We start from the raw sequence: 24,764 nt of genomic DNA, 5'->3' as shown, positions 1-24,764 counted from the left end.
GTCTTCTTTTAGTTAACCACATTGAGTCTGCTAAGAAAGTAGTCCTAAATGGTCAAAATTATAACACCTCAAAAAACTAGAACCAATAGTTATATTATTTATGGGAAAATTAGAACAGCTACATTTGAACAGTTTTCATGAAAAGTTTTAAATTTTGCAATAGGTGAAGACCTTGAATGAAAAATAACATGTTTTGGAACAGGCACCACAACTAAGGAAAGTCCCATTAATCAGGGCAGGTTCACAAATACTTGTTATCAGACACCAACTGCAATCAATTGTAAAATGTTACATTTTTAGTGATAAAGTGATCAAGAAATGATGAGTTTTAGAAACGATTCATTCCACATACTGCTTATGTCAAAATAACAGCTTGGAATCTTAAATCTAATTATAAAGTTTTCATAATTTTTTTTTGTTTGTGCTGGTTTGCCTAGCTACTATATCCCTGCACGCAAATACAAAAGGAAATTGTTTTCTAGCTAAAACTCTGTGCAGAAATAGGAAGGAAATTGCTTTTATAAATCTAAAACCCCGCATGGAATTGCAAAGAAATTGGTTTTCTATCCAAACTCTGTGTAGAAATGCAAAGGATATTGTTTTTTAAGAAACATCCCCATTTAAAGGGGGCAGCAAATTATGACATTTTTCTCACTAGCAGCACCTCCCCATTACTGTGAAAACTGTGCAAAAGCACTAGAACAGAGCTAACTCTTAAAAAAAGACAAAAAAGTGCTAAGATGCTTGAAATTCAACTTTAAAAACCAACTCAATCAATTGTGCATGTTTCCACTGGTGAGGAAATAAAAAACAGGTTAAAAGGTGTTACAGTTTTGCTTTAGGACTCTGAAGAGACTAGATAATGTGGACCATACCAAGCTGTTGCACTCTGTCCAGAACACCAGAACTAGAGGAAAACTCAAAATACTGCCAATGATGGAAATCTGAAATGAAACAGAAAATGCTGGGAAAACTCAGCATGTTGGGCAGCATCTGTGGAGAGAGACTCAGAGTTAACGTTTCAAGTCTGTATGACTTTTCTTCAGAGCTTAAGAGAAATAGAAATACGATGGATTTTATACTGTTTAAGATGGGGTGGAGCAGGTGGAACGAGATAAAAGATCCGGGACAGGTGACAGCTAAGGAGAGTTTGACAAAGATGTCATGGAGACAAAACAAAGGGAGTGTTAATGGTGGTGCTAAAGAGTAAAGAATGTGCTGACAGTGGCATAAAGGTCAGATAGCAGAAGGCGTTAATAGCAGAACAATGGTCAGTGCTCTGTGAAAGCAAAACATAAAAACAAATGACAGATGGCCCTGGGGGAGGGGGTTTGGGGGAAAAGGGTAAAAATATGAACACATAAATAAAAGAATAAAATAAAATTTTATAAATATATAAACATAAATAAATAAAAATTAGATTTAAAAAGGGGTTAAGAGGGAGGAGAGAATTCATGGTCTGAAGTTGCTGAACTGAATGTTAAGTCCGGAAGGCTGTAAAGTGCCTATTTGGAAGAGGAGGTGCTGTTCCTCCAGTTTGCGTTGGGCTTCACTGGAACATTGCAGCAGGCCAAGGACAGACATGCGGGCATTAGAGCAAGATGCTGCAATGTTCCAGTGAAGCCCAACGCAAACTGGAGGAACAGCACCTCATCTTCCGACTAGGCACTTTACAGTCTTCTGGACTAAACATTGAGTTCAACAACTTCAGACCATGAGCTCTCCCCTCCCTCTTCACCCCTTTTTTAGTTCAATATTTTTTTAAAAACCTTTTTAAATTAATTAATTTATTTTTATGTTATTGTTTTATTTATTTGTTCTTTTTTTTAATCATTTTCCACAAACCACTCCACCCCACCCCCCACAGGGCCATTTGTCACTTGTTTCTATGTTTTGCTTTTACAGAGCACTGACCATTGTTCTGCTATTAATACTTCCTGCTATGTTAACTTTATGCCACTCTCAGCACTTTCTTTACTCATTACCACTACTATTAACACTCCCTTTGTTTCGTCTCCATGACATCTTTCTCTCATCAATCTCTCCTTAGCTGTCACCTACTCCCTGACCTTCTACCTCGCTCCACCTGCTCCACCCCTTCTTAAACAGTATAAAATCCATCACACTTCCACTTCTCTTTAGCTCTGAAGAAGAGTCATACAGATCCCAGAACAAGAGAACAGGCCTATGTTTGAAGAGGGGTCAAATTCTAATCTGCAGGAAAATTATTTCAGTGAGTAAGTTGTAAATCTATGGAACAGGCTCTCTAGGAGGATGGTAGGAGTAGATTGTATTGATTGATTCAAGTTCAACTTCGAAGAATTTCTGTCAAATAATAATTGGAATATAGCATGTGTAATTTAAGACATGAAATGCAATCTCAAGGGAAACATATTATTGGAACCATGGTTCCCAGCTCTTCCGACTATGGGGGGGGGGGGGGGGTTTCCTAACCTCATGTTTGAGTCTATTGTAGACTAATTGATAGACACTTATTGCTGCAATTAGTCAAGAACTAGTTTGCCTTCTACCATCCTGATCATCATGTGCTCTAATGATAATGGAGCTCTTGACTAATTGTCTGGCAATTTCTAAGTTCCTAACACCTGAGACTGGGTTTTGCCACCGAGTTGGAGGCTGGTTTGGAGGCGGGCATGGCAGCAATTTCTCGCTACTAGCCGATGTGTCAGTCTGTCACCATGTTCCTGCTTCTGTCCTATTTTCAGCAAGGATTGGGGGGGGCGGGGGGCAGATGCTGGCTACCCACCAACCAATGGCTAATAGCCAATTAAAGTGCCAACTGAGGTCACTCCTCACAAATTGACTCGATCTTCCAGGTGAAAGACAAGTTCCTCCAATGTGGCTGCAACCTCCAGCTGGAAGGTTGGCAGCCTCCCGGAGCAAGCTGGTGGGAGACAGCAATGCAGCCCAAGCCTGGATCCCGCTCGGCCATGAGGGCCGCTGCCACAACCACAAGCCACCCTGTGAAAGGGCTCCCCCTCTGCAATGATGCCCTGGCAACTATAGCCATAGTTTATTTCCTTGGTTGTCCAATTTTTCAGAGATTGTCTCCATGTTGAAATGTCATCAGTTATCCAACTTGCCTCAGCAGCCCCCACCCCTCCCAGCTGGCATGCAAAGGCTCCAGAGTTTTGGCTTTCTGGTTGGGCCAGCAGTGTCGATGGCCTGATGACAAGCATGGAGGAGGCCTCTCTAGAAGGCTACGTCGGAGGGCTGCTTTCGGCAAGTATAGGCCTGGGACCCCCATTTGGCACCAGAGTTGAGGTCCTGAAGCGCGCATTAAAAATCAAGCCCCTAGAGAGCAGGATAGCACTTCTGCACCAAAGTACATGCTTCGTAAGAATTTGAAAGTCTACAGATTCCTGCTTTGTAATTAACATTCAACTTAACAGAATCTTTTTCAGTTGCTCAACAATTAGTCTGTCAGTTTGAAAATGCTCCAAAATGCCAGATCAGGTCCTCTTTTGGCATAACAAGCACATTCTGCCTATCTGCTCTAACACTGGCATTAATTCAAAATATATAAAAGAGACACACAAATACACAGACGCACACACACACACAGACACATGCACACACAGACAGACACAGACACAGATACACAGTGGAACTAGCAGAAATGGAAATGAAAGATTCTAATTCACTGATGAAAAGACTAATTGCCTGTTTAAATGGTCCCAATATATGGTTTACATTAAAACAGGAATGTTGCTTTAGAAAACCTATAAACTGTGTTATAGTTAATGTAAACCAAAAGGTAGATGATTACCTATACTTCTTTGTTCACTAACTCTAAGTAAATCTGCAAATCCTGCTGAAGAAACCTCGTGCTACCATGTGACCCACAGTCAGTTGTTTTTCTTCAGTCTACATCAGTTGAAAATTCTTGGACTCCTCTGCCAAGTGCAAAAATGTATTTTAGCAGCAGAACATTTTCAAAGCAATTTGACTGAACCCTTTGAAGGAAACATCAGACAGAATTCCAATCCCAGTTTAATGCCAGCTGCCTCATTTGTGCATTTTTCACGTGAACATTTGAGCTTCAGTGCCACTCTATATTTAATAATAAATAATCAGTTGATTAACTAGACAATAATTTCAGTGCTTCACTATCTTGGAAGACCACAATGAATACTCTGCAGGTACATTGTATAAAAAGGACTTTTATGTGAGGTTTAGTAAGTAGTGTTACAATTTTGCAGAAAATACACATTAAAAGAAACATGTATTTTCACAAAGTACACATATAAGCCGCAAAATTGGGCTCCCGTGGCACTGCTGGTGTCGACACTCTGCGGGCCTGTAATCCTGAAAATAGTGGCTGATTGTCTTCCAGCCAACTCTGTACTGGCCCGCGTGCTGTGCCATGCTTGGAAGGACGCTTGCGCGGGCAAGCTACCTGTGCACTGGAAGGATGCAGAATGGGCAGATCATGACATTGCTCAACGTTTAATGCTGATTTGATGCCCAACCTGCCAATTTGGATCTCCCAGGTCCTGTTCATGCCCTCTCTTAAAACACTCTCAGCTGAACAGGCATTCAGTTGCACGAAGGTCCCCCGCCACTATGAGCCCTATTTAACAACATCCTCAAAGGGACTTTCAAGAGAGTTGCTTTTGACTTTCTTTTACTGCTGCAGAGTCAGTGGATGTACTGTGTTCTGCGGTGTTGGAGGAGATCTCACAGCTGTGGGGGTCAGAAGGGAGCAGCGCTAAACTTTTCTAAGGAGTTCAGTGGAACTTGAAGGTCTGGGTAGGAAGCCAGCTATCATCCATGGGAGTTATAGTGGCTGTTCCTCTTGGGCTGCAGCATGACAGGGAGATGGAGCACAGGCAGCAGAGAGTGGAAGCTGTGAGTCGTGGGAGAAGCAAGAGGGGGAGGAGGGCTCTCAATAAAAAGGCCATACCCACCTAGGGTATTTCAGTGGGCGCTTCTCCTACCTCCTGCACAGCCTTGAGCTGTGTCTCAGGAAGCCTCATTTCACCAAGGAGATGGTCAGTGAACTGTGCCACCTCCTATAATTGGACCTGCAGCCACAAAGTGACAAAGTCCCAGTCGCCCTCAATTTTCAGGCCTCAGGGTCCTTTCAGGCTGGAGCCAGCAGCAGCTCAGTTGTTGTGCATCACTGCAACAGGAAGGTACCAAAGGCCTCTACTTGAGGAGAGGGGACTTCATTGTTTTCCCTCTAACCAGAGAGAGGCAGGAGGAGCTAGCACGTGGCTCTTCAAGATAGTAAGATTCCCAATGATGTGGGAACCATCAACTATATGCACGTGGCTTTGCATATCAATGGAGAGATGTACTGGAACCTCAAGGGGCAACTTGCAGTTAAAATACAGTTGGTGTGCGACCAGGTGTAGAAGATCATGCAGGTGAATGCCTGTTATCCTGGCCGCTGTCCCAATGCTTTTATCCTGCTCTGATCATCCACTCCTGCCATATTCAAGGCACCAAATCAAACCAATTACACTGTCTAGACTGCTTGGGGATGGGAGGGAACCCTTCAGTACTTGCCAGAGTATTTCTCCACGTTGGTAGTGGTCTGCTGAATGTTGCGCAATCCAGTTCTCATGAAGGTGTAGCCCTTCCCACTATGTCTGCAACAAACATCTCAGGTGAAAGAAGGAAGCTTTCCCTGTGCATCTAAACAATCTCTCGTTCCCCTAAAAAATTCCCCATGGCACTGTTGCTGCATAATTCCGTACCTTTCCATCCTTTTGCGTCCTCTTGGTCAAAATCTGGACATATCAGACTTCACAAAACGCATTCCATAACAACTTTACCCAACAACACTTCCAATCATACTTACAAAATGGAATTATTCACCCTTGTGCATTCTCTTAGTACCTATATTGTAGGAGTCTTTGCCTGGCTTAGTGCTCTTATGCAGTGTTACCCCTGTGGCTGCAGCATGGCTGGTGGAAAGCTGCTGACTTTCACTGGCGGTCACTGCAGACGAGCTTATAGGACTCCATCTAACAGCTCTCGGCTTTGAGGGAGCAACTTCAGACTACACCACCTTGGCACAGGCGGCAGCAGTCTGGGCTGGCTGACTGACTGACTGACAGACATTGGCAGGGGCACAGGTGGACTAACACAGGACAGAGCACAAGTGGTGTCCTTCTGAGGGAGGACAGCAGGTTCAGGCATCATGAAGCCACTGGCACTTCCCCAAGGGTCTGCCTCAAGAATCCTTGTAATCTGCTGGAGCACAGAGTGCTGGACTACTGTGAAAGCCAGCAAGCCCCTTTGTGCATTGCTATTTGCAACAATAATGGCAGCAGTCTGAACCTGCATGGCACCAAGCTGGGCTTGCACGGCATCAAGCATAGTTGGTCTGAACTTCCACAGCAGCACTGACACATTGTATAGCTTCTTCCTCTGCTGCAGTGGAAGGTGAGATATGGAATACCAGGTGTTGCATCATAGCTGGGTCCACAAGTGCTGTCATGGAGTTGGCCACCACTTCCACATGCTGAACGGATGGGTTCCAAGCTATGCACAAAGCCCTGTGCCAAGTTGGAGTTGGACTTCTCAATGTTCCTTTACAGTGACAACAGGCTCTGTGGCAGGTCTGCCAATGCACCAAGCATCTCGACTGTTTACCTGTACCCACACCCCTTGGAGATGCCTTCATCTGCAGGTAAACTCTTGCATGGTCTCATCTCTCGGGGCGGGGGGGGGGGGGGGGTGTGTGCTGGCATCCATACTATTCTTGCCCCCCCCCCCCCCCCCCCCCACCACCACCACCACCACCACCACCACCACCCGCCCCAGGTCTGGCTGCAGCCCACTTGTGCCCAGTGACTCACCAGGTCCTGATCCCACAGCTACACAAACTAAGATTCACGCAGTATCTGAGCTGGTGGCTGCATGCGCCAGGTTAAGTGATGATGCTTCTTCATTAAATGTGTGCTCTCACACCCTTCCTGGTGAGGCTGCATTGGCTGAACAGGTGGCAGGTCTTGGCTATCTGAAAGAATAAATGCAGAAGGGGAGGGTTGGCTGCAGCTTGCTCTTCATAGCAGACTGCAGGATGAAGGTGAATGGGGATTTTCAAAGGGCCATAAAGGCTGGAGCATACCATCAGCCTGGGTGTTCTCGTCAGCTCCATCTCCTCCAAGAGGCTCAGGAGATGCAGCCATGTCTTTCTCCGTCAATCCTCTACTGCTACCTCCTGTTACATGTGACCTTGTGCTGCAAGAGAGAGGAAAAAGTGTCAATGAATGTGTTGCAATGTATTTGCATTGTGTACCTGTAATAGCAGAATATCTGGAAATATGTGAAAGCTGTGAGAGGTGAGTATGAGGCTTGTGTGAGGGTGATGTGGAGCATCTGAATGTTCAGCATGAGTCCCAATTGCTAGAGACTGCTAATGTGTGAGTGATGGGAGTGTAGAACATTGTGCAATGTGTGACAATGGCATTACAAGTTGCATGCACTGACTTGGCCATTTATGTGACGTCAATGAGCCTTTTGCAACATTGCAACCAGGTCCTTGGGGCCATGCTCCTTGCACTGGCCTCCACAGCTACCTGCTCCCTCGCGGGAAAATTATCTCTCTCCTCCTCTCCACTCCCTGGACTAATGCCTTCAACACTGCATCAGAGAACTTGGGAAACCTCTTTCTGGCCTGCTGCTTCATTGGCACTCTTATTCCTTCTCTGATAAACTTTTGCAGCTGCTGCAGCCGGAATCCACCTCCTCTTTAAGGGGCTGGCTGCTTTGAAGAAGTGAAGGCTAGCTGTAACTTGTGTTAGCCACACTCAAGTTCTGTCGAAGGGTCATGAGGACTCGAAACGTCAACTCTTTTCTTCTCCGCCGATGCTGCCAGACCTGCTGAGTTTTCCCAGGTAATTCTGTTTTTGTTTTGGATTTCCAGCATCCGCAGTATTTTTGTTTTTAGCCACACATGTGCCTGGATCCCCTGCTGAGCATGCAGTCAGTTAGCAGTGTGTGCAGTGCTGCATTCTGCAATTATGAAGGTGAGCAGGTAAAAATACCTAATTGTAGCCCATGAAATCAATACATTCCAGAGCAAGAAGCAGTTTCTGCAAATGAATATTTTCTCCACACTATTCATTTGTTAATCTTAAACTATTACTCCATGTTCCCAATTGTTTTACAATGCGAAACTCCATTTCAGATGCATCATAAGCCATAATTCAAATAATTCCAGCCAAACATCTTCAAAGCTGATTAATACAGACAGGAAATTAATTGGAATTTTCTCCTTTTTCCTACTGGAAAAGCAAACTTTCTGGATTTTGAGCTGCTCTGCTATATTTCAAAATCACATTAGACAATCTCCAAATGATCATGTTTATTGAGAAGTAGCCAAGAGAGTTGCAATTCTTTGGATCCATCATCCAATACATATATTTTATCTTAAAGTGTCTGTATTCCTATGTGCACTGTTCGTGCATCACAGTGTTTTTACAACAATGTCTAATCCCTTGTGTAACGTAGCTTTGCATTTTCAAAAGCTTCATCATATCTCCTATCAAGTGATTAACTTTCTCACAACCCTTTTTGATGTTAATCTATTCCAATGGGATCCGGGTGCTAGTGTATAATTTATCTACATTTAATGTTCAGATAGTTAACAGCCAGCCGACAATAACAGCTACTTATCACGTGGGCTGTCCTCCACTATGGGCAGTGAACGGTTTGATAGGGATGTTCAAACTGATCCTGATTGCCCAGGAAAAGCAGCTTGGTAGGAGTGTAACGTGATGCAAAAATGGAGTAACACAACCGACAAATAGTGGGCAGAATTTTGCCTTTGGTGGGTGGGTGGGCAGCCGACCCCCTGCCACCAAAACGGGGCCCGCTGCTATGTTGATTGGGCGGGCCAATTAAGGCCCACCCAGCGGGCTGCCCAATGGGAGGCGCTATGTGCTTCCTGTGCAGTGGGGGGAGGAATTCCCCAACTGTCAAAGTGCGCTCTTTCACACACGTGTGTGAAACAGCGCACTGCTCCCCGAGACTAAGTGCTGTCTCAGGGAGAATACTGACAGTCTAAGAAACTTTAAAAATAGAAAAATAAAAAAAAATTATTAACATGTCCCCCTCATGTGACAATGTCACACGAGATGGGACATGTTAATAAGAAGCACAGAAACTTTATTAAAGTTTTTAAAAACTGACATGAAACCTCATCCCGCTAGTGGATGAGCTTTCATGTATTATCAGAAGCCCGCTGGGGCTCATGGCCTGCCCGCCAGCCTTAAGGTCGGATGGGCAGGGTCTTTAGTTATCTTAATGATCGTGTCAATGGCCTCAATTGGCTGATTTTGCTGTCCACCCGCCTTCCTATAGATTTAAGTGGACCGGGATGACGTTGGGGGTTCCTCCCGGCATCATTTTCTCGTTGGTGAGCGGGCCCCGTCCCCAAATCGCTGACAGGAAACTTCTGGCCAGTGTCTTTCCCCTGCCTCAACTTTCTCACCATGACGACAATACTTTGTGCATTTTACCTGTACAACAGCCATGTGCTCCAAAAATTCAATGTACCTGAAGTACTTTGGGATGTTTGAAAGTAACAAATAGCTCTGACAGACGTGTGAAGGTGATATATAAATGCCAGATTTACATGGTGTTCTTTTAAAACTGTGCTGCCTGTCTCAGTAATTAATTCAGGGCTATCAAATCTAGACTATTATTTCCATGGTGTAGAATTGCAGAATTGGTAAAAATATTGAGTTTTTTGGGTAGATTTTCAAAAGTCTCACCCATGAACATTGTCCAGCAGCAAACTGAGAACAATAAAACTAAAGTCTCTAAGCAAGGATTCAAGGAAAAAATGTGAATGAATATAACGACAAAAAGTTATTTTTTCTAAAGACTAATGAATTAGTCCTATTGGTGCTACAAAAGCCTTGACTGAGACTTTTTTCTCTATATAAATTCTCCCACCCATATTTATAGCCATGCCTTTTGTCTTACTATCTCTCAATCTTGATGACCGACAAGGTCATCTCCACCCACTTCAATTATTCATTATCCACAGTTCTCTACCCTCTACCAAGCCCACTGACCTTGGTATCAATGGCCACTGAAAAAGACTCTTCCGAGAGTTGTTTACAACTGCATTTTGAAATGCTTGATCCCTGGCCCTCTATTTTCCATAGTATCCTGACAATTCGCTCATCTACAATTTTGATGTCTTTACCGCGCAAAACCCTCAGTCTCTGAGCCTGGCTGTTTCTCCAGTACAGCCTCCATCTTCGTCCCTTCAAGTCTAAGTGGCATTGTCTTGAGGGTATTTGGTTTAGTTATCCATCAGTATATCTGGCTGGATTACAGTAAGATCTGTCAGATTTCAATTCTCCTCTCTGTGACTGCCTTCACTTTGTTCTACTCTTACTTAACCAAGCATGGCTATAGAACATCTCTAGTAATCTCTTCCCAACTGTCAAGTGGGTTAAGATCTCACTCTATATTTTTATAAAATATATATATATAATATCATCATGGCTAATTTATAAAATCTTAGAAACTGGACAAAGTCTTTAAAATGACTGAAGCCATGGCTGGCTATGACTCAAACAAAAGGAACATTCTGGCATTCAGAAGCTGACACCTCATTGTCCCTAAAGAGGTGTTTATGACCCTGTGACTACAGAGATCAAATCCAAGGGAATTGTACAAAAGCCATTTACATTTATTAGGCCAGGCCTGGCCATTGGAAACAACCAGTCATCTAGGATAAAGGACCCTGAAAACTCTTTTGAAATCCTTAATGGTTGAAACATTACAAATCTCAAGAATCCAGACTAAGGAATATACATCCTTTGCCCAAACCAAAGTGAAGAGGTGGGAGTCACATGCCCTCACCCCCACATTCCCCCCCACCCCCCTGCACCACCCCCAGTAAATAATTAAAGGTCAACTAAGGGTAATTTTTCCAGGTAGCCAGCATTTTGCTAGCAGCAGGTGGCCCCTACTACGTGGGTATGTCTGCCAGTTGCATGGAGGCAGCCTCCCAGTGGCTTCCTAGGAGTGCCATCGGACACCCTGAGGCTGCAATGCTGCCACTAGGGGCTTTCCCTCGGTTCACTGAGGCCTGCCTGCTTGCCGCATCAAAAAAGGAAAGTCACGTTCATCCCTCTGAGAGCATCACCATTTTGCACTCACATCCTTCTAGCTGTCTCATCAGCATCCACCTCTCTCACTGGTGCTGCCGAGGCTCTAGATTTTCACCACCCAGATCCCACACTCTGAAGTGTCTTCCTTAAAGCCCTTTGCTTCTCTGACTTCCTCTCCTGCTTTCAGATCCTGCTCAAAACTCACCTCTTTGACCAAACTTTTAATTACCCAAGCAAAAAGTTCCTTCTTTACACTACCTTTAAAGGCATTTTAAAAATGCATGTTGTTGTTGTGAACCCAAGAGTTCTTGAAAGCAAAACAAAGAATGTGACTGAACTGAAAGCAAATAGAATTATTTCCCTAGTGGAAAACGTGGTTAACTAATTAGGAAGCCAACATGCCAGTTCAAGAGTGAATTCAACTAGAAAATTTTAAATATTTATATAATATACAGGATAGTTGCATAATTTAAAAGAGTTAGGCTTTCCCAAGTAACATTATATTACATTCTAGACGTCAGAAAAATAATGAAACCCAATTTTGAACCATCACCAAAAGTAATTTCATCATCTAGATCAGTTAATTTTGCTGAACAGATGGAAACGCACCATGTGCTGAAGTACTTGAAATAAGACAAGACTAAAGTTTCATACTATGCCTTACCAATAGTTCCAGATAACACAAGAGGCTTATTGAGATGAGTGGCTTGAGGTTTGCTTTTCCAATTGCCGAGTTCTGAAAACACCATTATTATACCTAAAAGAAAAAAATCACACAGGTTTTGTATGTAAATTAATTCTTAATTTAAAATATTTTTGATCCTATATCTATAATGTTTTACCATATAACCACTCCAAAACTTAGTTAACCAGTACACTACCTGATAGATGCTTCAATAGCTTAGATAAAATACCTAATGTGCGGGTGAGTTACTTCTGATTCATTTCAAATAAGAGCTACTGGAAATAGTTATTGCAAGATCACTCAGCAGTAACAGTTCCTCACCCCAAGGTATCGATGAACACATGTTCCAAATCATACAATGAAGCTGGACTGCCATTGCAACCAAGAGGTAATAACATTGCAAATAAGTCTCTAATGTGACAATCTTGAACCCTCTAGTTCTACACAATTATTAATTATCAAGACAATATAAACTCCAGGCCCTAAACAGAGCAGGAAAAAAATGTAAAAATTGTACATTTTCCATTAAGCAGAAGAACAGCAGATTGCTAGCCAAAGACTGCAGATGATTCTGTAAACATTGGGTAAATTTTCAACTTACCACCAGGTGGTAGGACTGACATTGTAGGTTGATCACCCATTATAGAAACAGACTCCTTTTCACTTGCACTTCCCTCAATTTAGTCTACTGCATTCGCTGCTCCCAATGCGGTCTCCTCTACACTGGAGAGGCCAAACGCAGACTGGGTGACCGCTTTGCAAAATACCTTCGGTCAGTCCGCAAGCATGACCCAGACCTACCTGTCGCTTGCCATTTCAACACTCCACCCTGCTCTCACGTCCACATGTCCGTCCTTGGCCTGCTGCAATGTTCCAGTGAAGCTCAACGCAAACTGGAGGAACAGCACCTCATCTTCCGACTAGGCACTTTACAGCCTTCCGGGTTTAATGTTGAGTTCGACAACTTCAGAACATGAACTCTCTCCTCCATCCCCATCCCCTTTCCTACCCCCTTTTTTCTAATAATTATATACATTTTTTAAACATATTTTTCTTTTCCCACTTATTTCTATTTTTTTTAATAAAATTTATTTCCATCCATTGTTTGATCTCCACCTTTTAGCCTATTTTGATCCCTTCCCCCACACCCCACCCCCACTAGGGCTATCTGTACCTTGCTCGTCCTGCTTTCTACCCTTAATGTCCCCATTAGCACATTCCTTAGATAATATCACCACCGTCAACACCCCTTTGTCCTTTTGTCTATGACATCTTTGGCAATCTCTTCTTTGCCTCCACCTATCACTGGCCCTCTATCCAGCTCTACTTGTCCCACCCCCCTTAAACAGCTTATATTTCACCTCATTTCTGTGCCTCAGGGAGATCAGTTTAAGGTTTTAAAATTTAAGTAAAGGAAAAAAAAACTTTTAAAACATATCCCCTCATGCGACAGTGTCACATGAACTGAGACATGTCAATGAATTTTCAAAATAATTTTTATTGAATTTTAAAACACTTCATGAAACCTCATCCCGCCTGTCGATGAGATTTCATGAAAAATGCGAAGGCCGCCTGGGCTCTTCGCCTGCACACCAACCTTAAGGTTGGACGGGCAGCTAATTTAATTGTTTTAATTAGTTTTTAACAGGCCTTGATAGGCCTTTGACAGTTCGGCTGCTCTGCCCCCAATTGCCAACCAGAAAATTTCTCTCTGGATCTCTGTTTTAGATCGTAATATTGTTCACTAGACTATAGGGCAGATACTTATAGAGAAAACTCTACTATTTAACCATTACTAGAAACACATTTTAAGTTAACAGTTAACAAATGAGTACCAAGTGATGAAATATCGAGACATGCAGACCAAGGTCCCAGGTTCAAAAATGCCATCAGTGCTGAACTAGCAGATCTCAGAGGCAATAGTGAAGGTGCTGCAATCAATCTTAGCTTTCCTCAGCTCGTTTCCCATTTGTGATTATGGTTGCTAATGAAAAGTGTGCATGTGGTCCCTGACGAGACCAAGATCATGCTGAGCTGTAAAAACACTGTATGATGGAACTCATGCTGATACTAGTACCAGCCTTTCCAGATTCTGCCCTCACCAGCCCACACTTTTAAATCCATTAAAGTAACTGAGAGGAAAGCTGAGCGTTGAAAAGCTCAATAAAAGGAAGAGTTCAATTTAGTTGTCCGTGTTCACAAGTGAAAAGTAAATGAGGCAATAGGCATTAGCATGAACCACCACTTTCCCAGCAGAAACCAGCAAGATAAGTCACATGCAGCAAGTTGTGTAACATTATCAGGTTATCAAATCAACCTAATTATCTTTGAATTAGTAAATGACTCTCCACACATAAAAACAATTTATTTCTCCTCTTCTCATTTAAATGAAATTGTTAATAATAATGCTGACAACGACAAAGTACTGCGACGCCTTACACACTTGAGTCTGGAGGTAAAGCAGACTCAGGCCTATGTTTAGAACTTCCATCATCCCTCCAACTACCACAACTAGTTAGGCACAATGACACACAACAGCTTTATTGCCAAAGCTCATACTTCCAATGAGGCTCAATGGGGAAGACTCTGAGAGTTTGTTTCTCCAGCTGAGGAATCTACAACAGTCTGAAGGTAACAGAAGAAATGTCTTCACTGAAGGGTGAGAATCTTTGCAATTCTCTACCCCAGAGGGTTGGGGATACACCATCGTGGAATAAATTTAAAGCTTGGGTTGACAGATTTTTGGGGGAGAATTTTCTCCCCATCAGGTGGGCGGTTTAGGAGTGGGAGAGGGCATGGGCGGGCGCGTAGCCAATCGCCAACCGTGATCGACTGTGCATCACCATTTTGTGAACGCGGGCCAATTAAGGCCCACCCAGCGTGATGTGCACCTGGAAGTGCTTAGCGCTACCTGCGTGGGCAGGGGGGGTGGGGGGGGGGGGGGTGGGAAGGAAGGAGAGTCGAGGCCTGCGCTCTTTCATGCATGCACACGAAAGAGCCCAGAAATCTCTGAAGCACGGAGCTGCCTCAGGGAGATTACTTTGATTTTGAAAAGTTGAATAAAGTAATTTAAAAAAAACTTTCAAACATGTCCCCTCATGTGATAGTATCACATGTGGATGAGGTTCCATGAAAAATGTGAAGGCCACCTGGGCTCTTCATCCGCCCGCCAACCTTAAGGTTGGACGGGCAGCCCAGACAAGTACTTCAGTTAGTTTAATAAATGGCCTTAATGGGCCTTTGACAGTTCAATGGACGCACAGCCGAACCGAGGATCGGAATGACGCACGGTGACATCACCACGCGTCATCTTACGCATCGGCGAGCAGGGCCCACGCTGACTCTGTCTATGACTCTGTCACACGAGCTGGGACATGTTTTTAATTCAAAAATAAAGTTTTCAGTTAATGTTTATTTGCTTCAGGAAACCTCATCCCGCTCGTGGATGAGGTTTCCTAAAAGATGTAAAGGCCGCTTGGCCTTTTCGCCTGCCCGCCAACCGTAAGGTTGAACGGGCAGCGTTAAGTTGATTTTAGTTAGCTCGTTAACGGCCTTAAAAGGCCTTTCAAATTATTGGCAGGTGCGCAGCCGAATGAAATATCACGCGTGTGCGATGATGTCAGGACACACGCCCGACGTCATCGTGCGTCATATTGCGCTCGGACGAGTTGAGCGTGCGCCCGCATGCTGAACATAGAATTCTGTCCATAAGCAGAAAATGCTGGAAATACTCAGCAGGCCAGGCAGCATCTGTGAAGAAAGAAACAGAGGCCTGAATTTTACCCTTGGCAAGCACAGGCAGGCCTAGGAGCGGCCGTGAAATAGACCCCTGACTGTGACCGGCCCCTGACCGCCATTTCACACCGGCGGGCTATTTAACAGGCGGGCAGCGTGAGGTGCATGCTGAAGAGGTCAGCGCTGCCGGATTGGGGGCAGGTGATGATGTCACTGCAGGCGGGGGTAAGCGTTGCGAGAGAGCTCCCTAAAGACAGCTGCCTCAGGGATGAAATAAAGGTTTAAAAAGTTGCGAAAAAAGAAAATGCCCATGCATCACAATCAAGCACCTGAAAGCATATCTCATACAAATGCCGTCCACAGATATTTATTTTTGTTTTATTTCTTAACGGAGATTTCATCCCGCCTTTGGATGAGGTTTGATGGAAAACGTAAAGGCCGCCTGGCCGATTGGCCTGCCCACCAAACAATTTTGCCCTCGTCGGGTGGGCTCAGCAGGGGGGCAAGCGGGAGCAGTGGGGAAGCCGACTTCCACCCGTATCGGGCTGCCAGGCCAATTATGGCTTGCCCAGTGTGAATTGTGCGTTGCAGCACTTAGTACTGCCGGGGCTGGGAGCTGTGGGGAGGAGGGCGAGCAGGGAACTTCGCGCACGCGCACAGCAAAAGCTCCCTGAGGCACTCAAAATCAAAACAAAAGATTTTTAAAATGCTACAAAACATGTCCCCTCATGTGACTCTGTCGCATGAGCAGGGACATGTTACTAACGAAAAGTTAACATTTTTATTTTATTTTTAATTATTGTTGGAAACCTCATCTCGCCCATGGATGAGGTTTCCTAAAAAATACAAAGGCCGCTTGGCCTTTGCGCCTGCCTTTCAACCGTAAGGTTGGACGGGCAGCAAAACAATTACATTTGATTGGTACTTTAATGGCCTTAATAGGTCTGTTAATTGTCAGCGGGAGCACTGCCGACCACCGTGCGCGCCCGCCGACTGAAATATCACGTGAGTGCGCGATGATGTCGGGACGCTCACCCGACATCATCGCGCGTCATTTTACGCTCATTCGGGTTGGCCGCGTGTCTGCCCATCGAGGTAAAAATTTTGGCCATAAACAACCTGCTAGGCCAAGAGATCATTGTCAAAGCAATAAACTGGTAATTGAAATAAATGAGCAATTAATAAAAATGACCGCCAAAAAGTGCCAAGCAGCCGAACTAGCTAATAAAACCATTTTTGCCTTATCACTTAACAAGAGAACGAAAGAGAGGCAGACGAGGGCCCAACTCCTGGGCAGGGGGAGGGGACTTGGCCTGACTAAACAGTTGGGTTTAACTATCACCGACCTTGCATTCTCTTCTGGTGGCACATACTCCGAGCTGGCCTCAGAAGAATTCATATGAAAGTGGGGATCAGAAATGGGTTGTTTCTCAGTCTGGGTTTTCCTTCTCTCCTGGACTGGCATGTGGATAGGTTGTTGGGGAGGGAGGATAGAGGAGGGGGTGTGCGTGTGTGTGCGCCTCACTCCCAGTCTCAGGGCTCTCTCTCTCTCTCTCTCGCAAACACAAACGGTCTTAATTTGCAGCTTTAGTGAAAAAGCCCAAACTTCTCAAATTTCTCTTCCTAACTCTGCCTCCTCATCATTATCCATGTGAAGCTACAATGCGTCTTTTCCATTACTTTTACATTCTTTCTATTTGTGGGTGCTCAAAACTACACAGTAATCCTAAGTATAGTTTAATAACAGTCCTGTAAAGTTCCAATATTCCCTCCTTTCTTTTTAGTTCTGTACTTCCAGGCAAACCAAGGATTTGTTTATCTATTTTTATGGCCTTGTGTACTTGTGCTCAATGGCCTGTCCTGCCCGGTGGGATATTATGGTCTGGCTGAACTGAATGGAGATTTAAATGGCTTGCCGCATCCACCGGGGGGAGAGATGCCACGATGGGGCCATAAAATCCTGGCCCATTTTTATAAAACCTGTATATCTGCACAATAAGGTTCCTCTGTTCCATTTAACATCTTCCATTTTTGATGGTTGCATTTCCCCTCCCTATTCTTACTTCCTAAATCGATCACTTCATATTTTTCCACGTTGAACTGCATCTGCCCAATCTCTGACTCTTTCTTTATCCTACTAGTCTATGTCCTGCCACAGTCTTTTGTGACTGGCACTCACTCACCCCCCAGGCCCTCCAAATCCCCAGGTTTGGAGATTAATATCGCTGGGGAGGGGCTCGGGATAGCTGTAAAAGGTGGTAAGACTTGCTTCCTCTCAATCCTGTCTAACATTCCAGCTCCCCTGGACCTCGCTGCTGCTGCAATCGTTGCTGCTCAAGGGCCCCCCCCAGGCCACAACGCTACCTCGACTCCTGTATTCCTTTAGTGGGCCAGCACTGTGCGAGAGAGCAAGAGTGCGACCAAGGGCACGCTACATTACCCAGAATGCAACATGAGCGTCAAAACAAACGGCCCACAGGGACTCAGGCTGTAGCTCCAGGACAATCGGATTTCAAGCGCTAGAACTCTGTCCCAGGATGCAGCACCCACCGCACGCTTGTTTGTGAGCACGCTGAGGCGTGAGGTGACCACCTGAGAGAGGCGCATCGCTGCTCAAGCCCCGCCTCCCTGAAGGCCTGGGTCCCGGTGATTAGCAACGTGTGCACCCCCTCTCCTGGGCCCTGCCCTCAGGAAATCAAGGGTAATGGGAATGGTCAGTAAAATGGAATTGAAGCAGATCAGCCATGATTGTTTTGAATGGCTGAGCAGGCTGGCAGGACCTTATGCTCTACTCCTACTCCTATTTCTTATGGCCTTATCTCTTCTGTTCTGATGTTCTTGATTTTAAATCAGTGCTCAAAATGAAATGACTGTGTACAAAATAATTGCCATTCAGGTTATGCGACAGCAACCACAAACAATAACAGCTGTTGTTCCACTCACAAGTATGAATAAAATCGGTGATCCAGTTATGGTTTTCCAGGTTACAAGGCAATGAAATATAGGAATTCTGGTACAGAAGGCGTCAACCTACCATTCCTGTGTCAGCTCTGCTATGGGAGCAATCCACTTTTATCTTACTTCCTTGCTCTTAAACATGCAATAACTTTCTTTTGCAAATACTTTAAAACACATTTGGTGCATACCTCCGATGAATAATAGGCAGAAACCTCTGGGCTTAAATTTGTCACTTAGCTGATGTATAGTCTACTCATGTTGAGGCAATGAGACATGGTTATTTTTATTTAAGAGTTTAAGTGGAAGTATTTGTAACAATTACCCTGTATTTATGTGTATAGGTAAAATAAAGAATTTGAGTATTTTTAGGCACAGAATAATAAGCTTGTTATTTAGAACGGAGCTGAATTCAAAACTGAATGAAATTTGGAACACAACCAGAAGTCTTCACACTGAATTAAGATGGCACAATAAAAAAATAAATGCTGGAAATACTCAGCAGGCCAGGCAACATCTGTGGAGAGAAACGGGTAAGGTTTCAGGTCAAGGTAGCCTGAGAGCAGAAGAGAAAAAGCAATGTCAGAGTTTTTAAGCCAGAGGAAGGGGGAGGGGGTAGGAATAACAAAATGGAAAGTGTGTGATAAGGTGGAGGGCAGGGGAGATTAAATAACAAAAGATTTCATGATGCAACAGATAGAGAGTGGTAATGGCTATAATAAAGCAACAAAGGTTGTGTCCTGATGAGGTGAGGAATTAACTATCTGTTTTGTTACTCCTGCCCACTATCCCCCTTCCACTGGCTTAACAGTTCACATTTGTCTTTTAGTTCTGACGAAAGGGCATCCTGACATGAAATGGGTTTCTCTCCACAGGTGTTGCCTGACCTGCTGAGCATTTCCAGCAATTTTTGTTTTAACGAAGCTCTAAAACTGCTTCATTCGTTACACTGGTATGGAAATGATTCATCTGTGGCATTACTCATGAGTAATCCAGGATGTGGCTGCTTAATGTTGTGTCACAGCAGTTAACTCCCTGTTGTAATGCAGCAGATTTATTCAAATAATGTCACCTCACTAACACCAAAAAAGACGAGGAGCTCTGGCTCTGTGATGGGTGACTCACCTCCTGAACCCTCAATAATCTACAAAGTTCATGCCCCAATTGTGATGGGGTGCTCTCCACTCACCTGACTGGGTCCAGCAGCAACATGTGAAAGTCAATACCAGGATAAAACAATTTGCCTGATTCTGCCAATGCAGTCAATATCCACCCTCTCCGTCACAAGCACACAAATAATGCATGGATAACCCGTTGGCTGCCCGGCAAAAAAGTTACACCAGCAGCACCTCACGACTCTTCAACTCCTGTCTCTGAGAAGTACAAGAAGTCGTCATCGACTTGGGACAAATATTGCTGATCCTTGGAATAGCTTGGAATTCCATGGGCAGAACTTTACGACAGCGGGATTTCACGTTCCCGCTGTCGTCAATGGGATTTATAACGGCCCGCTGCATCTTACGGCCCCATCCCCGCCAAAACGGGGCCGTAAAACTCTGCCCCACGTTCAACCCTATTGTTAGAGCATCATCGCCACAAGAACTGGAGCAATTCAAGCAAAAGGCCCGTCACTGTCTTCTCAGTGATGCTCAGTTTAAGCTCAGTGGTGGGGAAGCTTTTTAGAAACAATGGCCGGAATTTTTACCTTGGTGAGCGGGCGGACCCCACCGGTTCGGCGGCCAGCCGAACTCCGCTGCCGAAACGGGGCCCGCCGCCATTTTGAGTGAGTGGGCCAATTAAGGCCCGCCCAGCGGCCTGCCCGACAGGAAGTGCTATGCGCTTCCTGTGCGGGGAGGGATTCCCCAAATGTCAAAGTGCGCTCTTTCACGCATGCGCGTAAGAGCGCACTGCTCACTGAGACTAAGTGCTGTCTCAGGGAGATTACTGACAGTATAAAAATCTTTAAAAATAGAAAAATATTAAAATTAACATGTCCCCCTCATGTGACAATGTCACACGAGATGGGACATGTTAATAAGAAGCGTATAAACTTTATTGAAGTTTTAAAAAATGGACACGAAACCTCATTCCACCAGTGGATGAGGTTTCATGCATTATCAAAAGCCTGTTGAGGCTCCTGGCCTGCCCGCCAGCCTTAAACGTGGCCAGGCAGGGCATTTAACAAGCTTAATGATCCTGTCAATGGCTTTAATTGGCCGTTGACAGGTCGGCGGGCGGACAGCTGATTTCGCTGTCCGCCCGCCTTCCTCAATTTTTAAATGGAGCGGCATGACGTCGGGGGTTCCTCCTGACATCATCCCGGTCCATTTTCCCATTGGCGAGTGGGCCCCGCCCCTAAATCGCCGACGGAAACTTTCTGCCCAATAATTCAAAACAAAATTAAATAGTCACTTGAGCAAATGTGGGTTACTTAAGGAGAGCCAGCGGGATTGTTAAGGGCAAATCGTGTTTAACTAACTCCCTGGAGTTTTTTTGATAATGTAAGAGATAGGGTTGATGAGGGTAATGCTGCTGGTGTACATCAACTTCCAAAAGGCTTTTGATAAAGTGCCACACAACAGACTTGTGAGCAATGTTATAGCTCATGGGATAAAAGGGACAACGTCAATGGGGATATGATATTGGCTGAGTGACAGGAAATAAAGATGAGTGGTGAGCAGTTGTTCTTTGGACTGGAGGAAGGTTTATAGTGGAGTTCCCCAGGGATCGGTGTGAGGATCACTGCTCTTCATAATATATATTAATGACCTTGACCTTGGTGTACAGGACATCATTTCAAAATTTGCACATGATACGAAACTTGGGCCAGGATTTTACATTGGTCGGGCAGGTTTGGTAGGAATGGGTGGGGGACGGTTGTGCAGCCGATCGCCGCCCACGATCAGCTCCGCACGGCGATTTCATGTGGGCGGGCCAATTAAGGTCGCGAGGGGTAGTGCTGAGCGCTACCTGTGTAGGTGGGGGGAGGAGGAAGAGTCAGGTCCAGCACTCTTTTGCGCATGCGCAGAAGAGCGCTTCAATCTCCGAGGCACGTAGCTGCTAAAGTTTCCTAAAAAATGTAAAGGTTGCTTGGCCTTTTCACCTTTCAGCGTAAATTTGAAGTTTTTTTTTTCATTCATTCATGGGATGTGGCCGGCATTTATTGCCTATCCCTATTTGTCCTTCAGGGCATTTAAAAGTCAACCAAATTGTTGTGGGTCTGGGGTCACATGTAGGCCAGACCAGGTAAGGACAGCAGCTTTCCTTCCCTAAAGGGCATTAGTGAACCAGATGGGTTTTTACAACAATCAACCACGGTTTCATGGTCACCATTAGACTTTTAATTCCATATTTTTATTGAATTCAAATTCCACCGACTGCCGTGGCAGGATTTGAACCCCGGGTCCCCAGAGCATTACCCTGGGTCTCTGGACTACTGGTCCAGTGACAATTCCACTACACCAACGCCTCCCCTTGGCTCATTAATGGCCTTAATAGCCCTTTCAATTATCACGAGACAACGCGAAGATGTCGGGACACACGCCTGACGTCAGCGCGCCTCATATTACGTTCCGGCGTGTCGGGCATGCGCCTGCATGCTGAATGTAAAATTCTGCCCTTAGAAATATTGTGAACCATGAGGAGCGTGGTACAGAACTTTCAAAAGGATATCGACAAGTTGGTGGAATGGGCAAACAAGTGGCAGATAAAATTTAATGCAGAGAAGTGCAAAGTAAGTCATTTTGGTAGGAAAAACGCTGAGAGATGACGGAAAATAAAGGGTACAATTCTAAAGGGCTGCAGGAGCAGAGTGGTCTGGGTATATATGTGCACAAATCACTGAAGGCCACTTGAGAGTGTGGTTAATAAAGCACACAGCATCCTGGGCTTTATCAAGAGGGCCATTGGGTACAAAAGCAAGAAAGATATGTTAAATCCGTATAAAATCTGTATCGGCCTCAACTGAAGTACTGCCTCCAGTTCAGGGCACCACTCTTTAGGGTGGATGTGAAAGCAGCAGAGAGAGTGCAGTAATGATTCACGAGAATGGTTCAGGGGATGAGGAACTTCAGTTATGTAGACAGGCTGGAGAAGTTGAGACTGTTCTCCTTGGAAGAGAAGGATGAGAGGAGATTTGACAGAGGTGGTCAAATCATGAGAGGTCTGGACAGAATAGGTCGGAAGAAACTGTTCCCACTGGTGGAAGGATTGAGAACCAGAGTGCACAGAATTAAGGTAATTGGCAAAAGAAGCAAATGCAGTGAGGAAAAACCTCCTCATGCAGCAAGTGTTTAGCATCTGGAAGGTACTCCCTGACAGAGTGTTGGTGACAGGGTCAACTGAAGCTTTCAAAAGGGAAATATCAAAAAAGGAAAAAAAAATTCTGTACTACGGGGAAAAAGACGAGAGTGAGACTCATTGAATTGTTCCTTCAGAGCGTCAGCACAGCCATGACAGGCTGAATGGCCTCCTTATGTCCTGTAACTATCCTATGATTCTAATAAATTACATTTGTAATGTTATTTACTGACCAGATTTCAAAATGTTCTTACAATTCAAATAAATTTGTTCTTCCATTCCCAGAACAACCTCAGTTATTCCCAACACAGGCCCCAGCACCTGCACCTTTGTGTCAGTTCATATCGACAGAAACAACTAAATTATCCTCCTAAACAAGATTCCACAGGGCCTACACTCCCCTGCTGCCTGCTGGAATCGATTGGTGGTACCACGGTGTAGAAGATGCGTATTGTTTCAAGAATGAAAACTCGAGCAGCCAGGTAATTTATATTTCTTCTCCTTTCCATGCACTTCAAATACCTAAAGAGCTTATAAAATACAAAATTAGGAGCAAAGCAAGAGAAGGCCATAACCGCATCTGTCATAACTGATTTGCCAAAGGCTTTGCGTGCGCACTGCAGTTAAACCAGATTAGTAATGTTTGACAAATGTGCAATAATTACTGCATGAAAAAGTATTGTTATTAATTATGAACTGGTGGATCAATGCCCAGAAAGCTTTCATGGAACGTTTCTAATCCTGCAAATGGCAGCTAAGTAAAGAGCCATCCAACCATTAATTAATAAGTATTGCAACTTCCTGATTTGTTCTGTGCATGGAAATATAAAAACTCTGCAAGCTCCTACAGAATGTAAATGATGGCCTAATTCTGACTTTACAGGAAATAAAACACAATGGAATAAAGTTGTTAATGATTGAAGAACTGAAGGATCAACCTGATTTATCTTAAGAGGCTCCTGTCAGAAGGGAGTTCAATGTTACTGAACCATAGATGCATCCTCTGAGGGATGGGGCGTACCCTGCACTTGCTTGACACAGAATTTAGCACTGGGAAATGTCAATAATGTTGCAGTGCTGGTTACGCCTTGGGGCAGAATCTTCCGGTCGGCATGCGGGAGCGGGCCAACGCTCTGACGCGTAACATGACGCACAATGACATCGGGCGTGTGTCCCGGCGTCATCGCGTGATTTCATTCGGCGGGTGCGCGCCGGAGTAGGCTGCCTGCCTGTCGAAACGTTAAGGGTCTATTAAGGCCATTAAGAAGTAATTAAAGTATGAAGAATGCTGCCTGTCCAACCTTAAGGTCGGTGGGTAGGCGAAGAGCCCAAGCGGCCTTGGCTTTTTTTAAGAAAAACTTATCCACGGGCGGGATGAGGTTTCCTGAAGCTTTTATGAAATGAATAAATAAATAAATGCTCCTTTTGGTATTTGTTCCTAGATGGCAGTTTAGAGAGCGTAGCATTGATTGCTGATGTTCCCATAAAAAGCCTATTTTTGGACATTTGCCACCCAGTGTCAATGTAAGCACCTTGGGTAACTGTAGAACCAAAGAAATAAAAACAAGAAAATCAGACAGGCTGGATTAAAAAGCATAAAATGTTTGAAATCTCAAAGTCCAGCTTATCTAATCTACCCTGTAGGTAGGCTGACGATGACTGAAAAGAGCTTCAGCTGGAGAAAACCGAAATGCCAATTGGTGCAAGGTTTGAGGCCTTAAATAAATAAATCTTCCCACCGATACAAACATGTCCCAACCCATGCGACACGGTCACATGAGGGGACATGTTTGAAGAAATTTTTAAATCGATTCTTTAATTATTTTCATAACCGTTCAATCTCCCTGAGGCAGCTCCGTGCCTCAAGGGGATTGCTGCATTCTTTGGCGCACATGCGACTCTCCCTCCAGCCCCCCGGCTGTACAGGCAGCACTGAGCGCCAACAGCCGCGCATTACGTTGGGCGGGCCTCAATTGGCC

General features: G+C 44.6%; 1 protein-coding gene across 4 annotated transcripts in view; it reads right to left on the bottom strand.

Annotated features, from left to right (window-relative positions):
• Positions 1-24,764, bottom strand: part of slco4a1 (solute carrier organic anion transporter family, member 4A1) — a 181,000-nt gene that overhangs the window by 111,449 nt on the left and 44,787 nt on the right. For all 4 annotated transcript variants that reach the window (XM_041203717.1, XM_041203716.1, XM_041203715.1 and 1 more), the window contains one exon: positions 11,776-11,868. The gene's annotated coding sequence lies outside the window, so the exon portion shown is untranslated. The remainder of the gene's footprint in view (positions 1-11,775; positions 11,869-24,764) is intronic.

Source organism: Carcharodon carcharias, chromosome 14 (assembly GCF_017639515.1).
Source record: "Carcharodon carcharias isolate sCarCar2 chromosome 14, sCarCar2.pri, whole genome shotgun sequence".
Taxonomy (NCBI): Eukaryota; Metazoa; Chordata; class Chondrichthyes; order Lamniformes; family Lamnidae; genus Carcharodon; species Carcharodon carcharias.
Note: the sequence above shows the minus strand (reverse complement) of the source record. Positions and strands in the feature narration are given on the sequence as shown.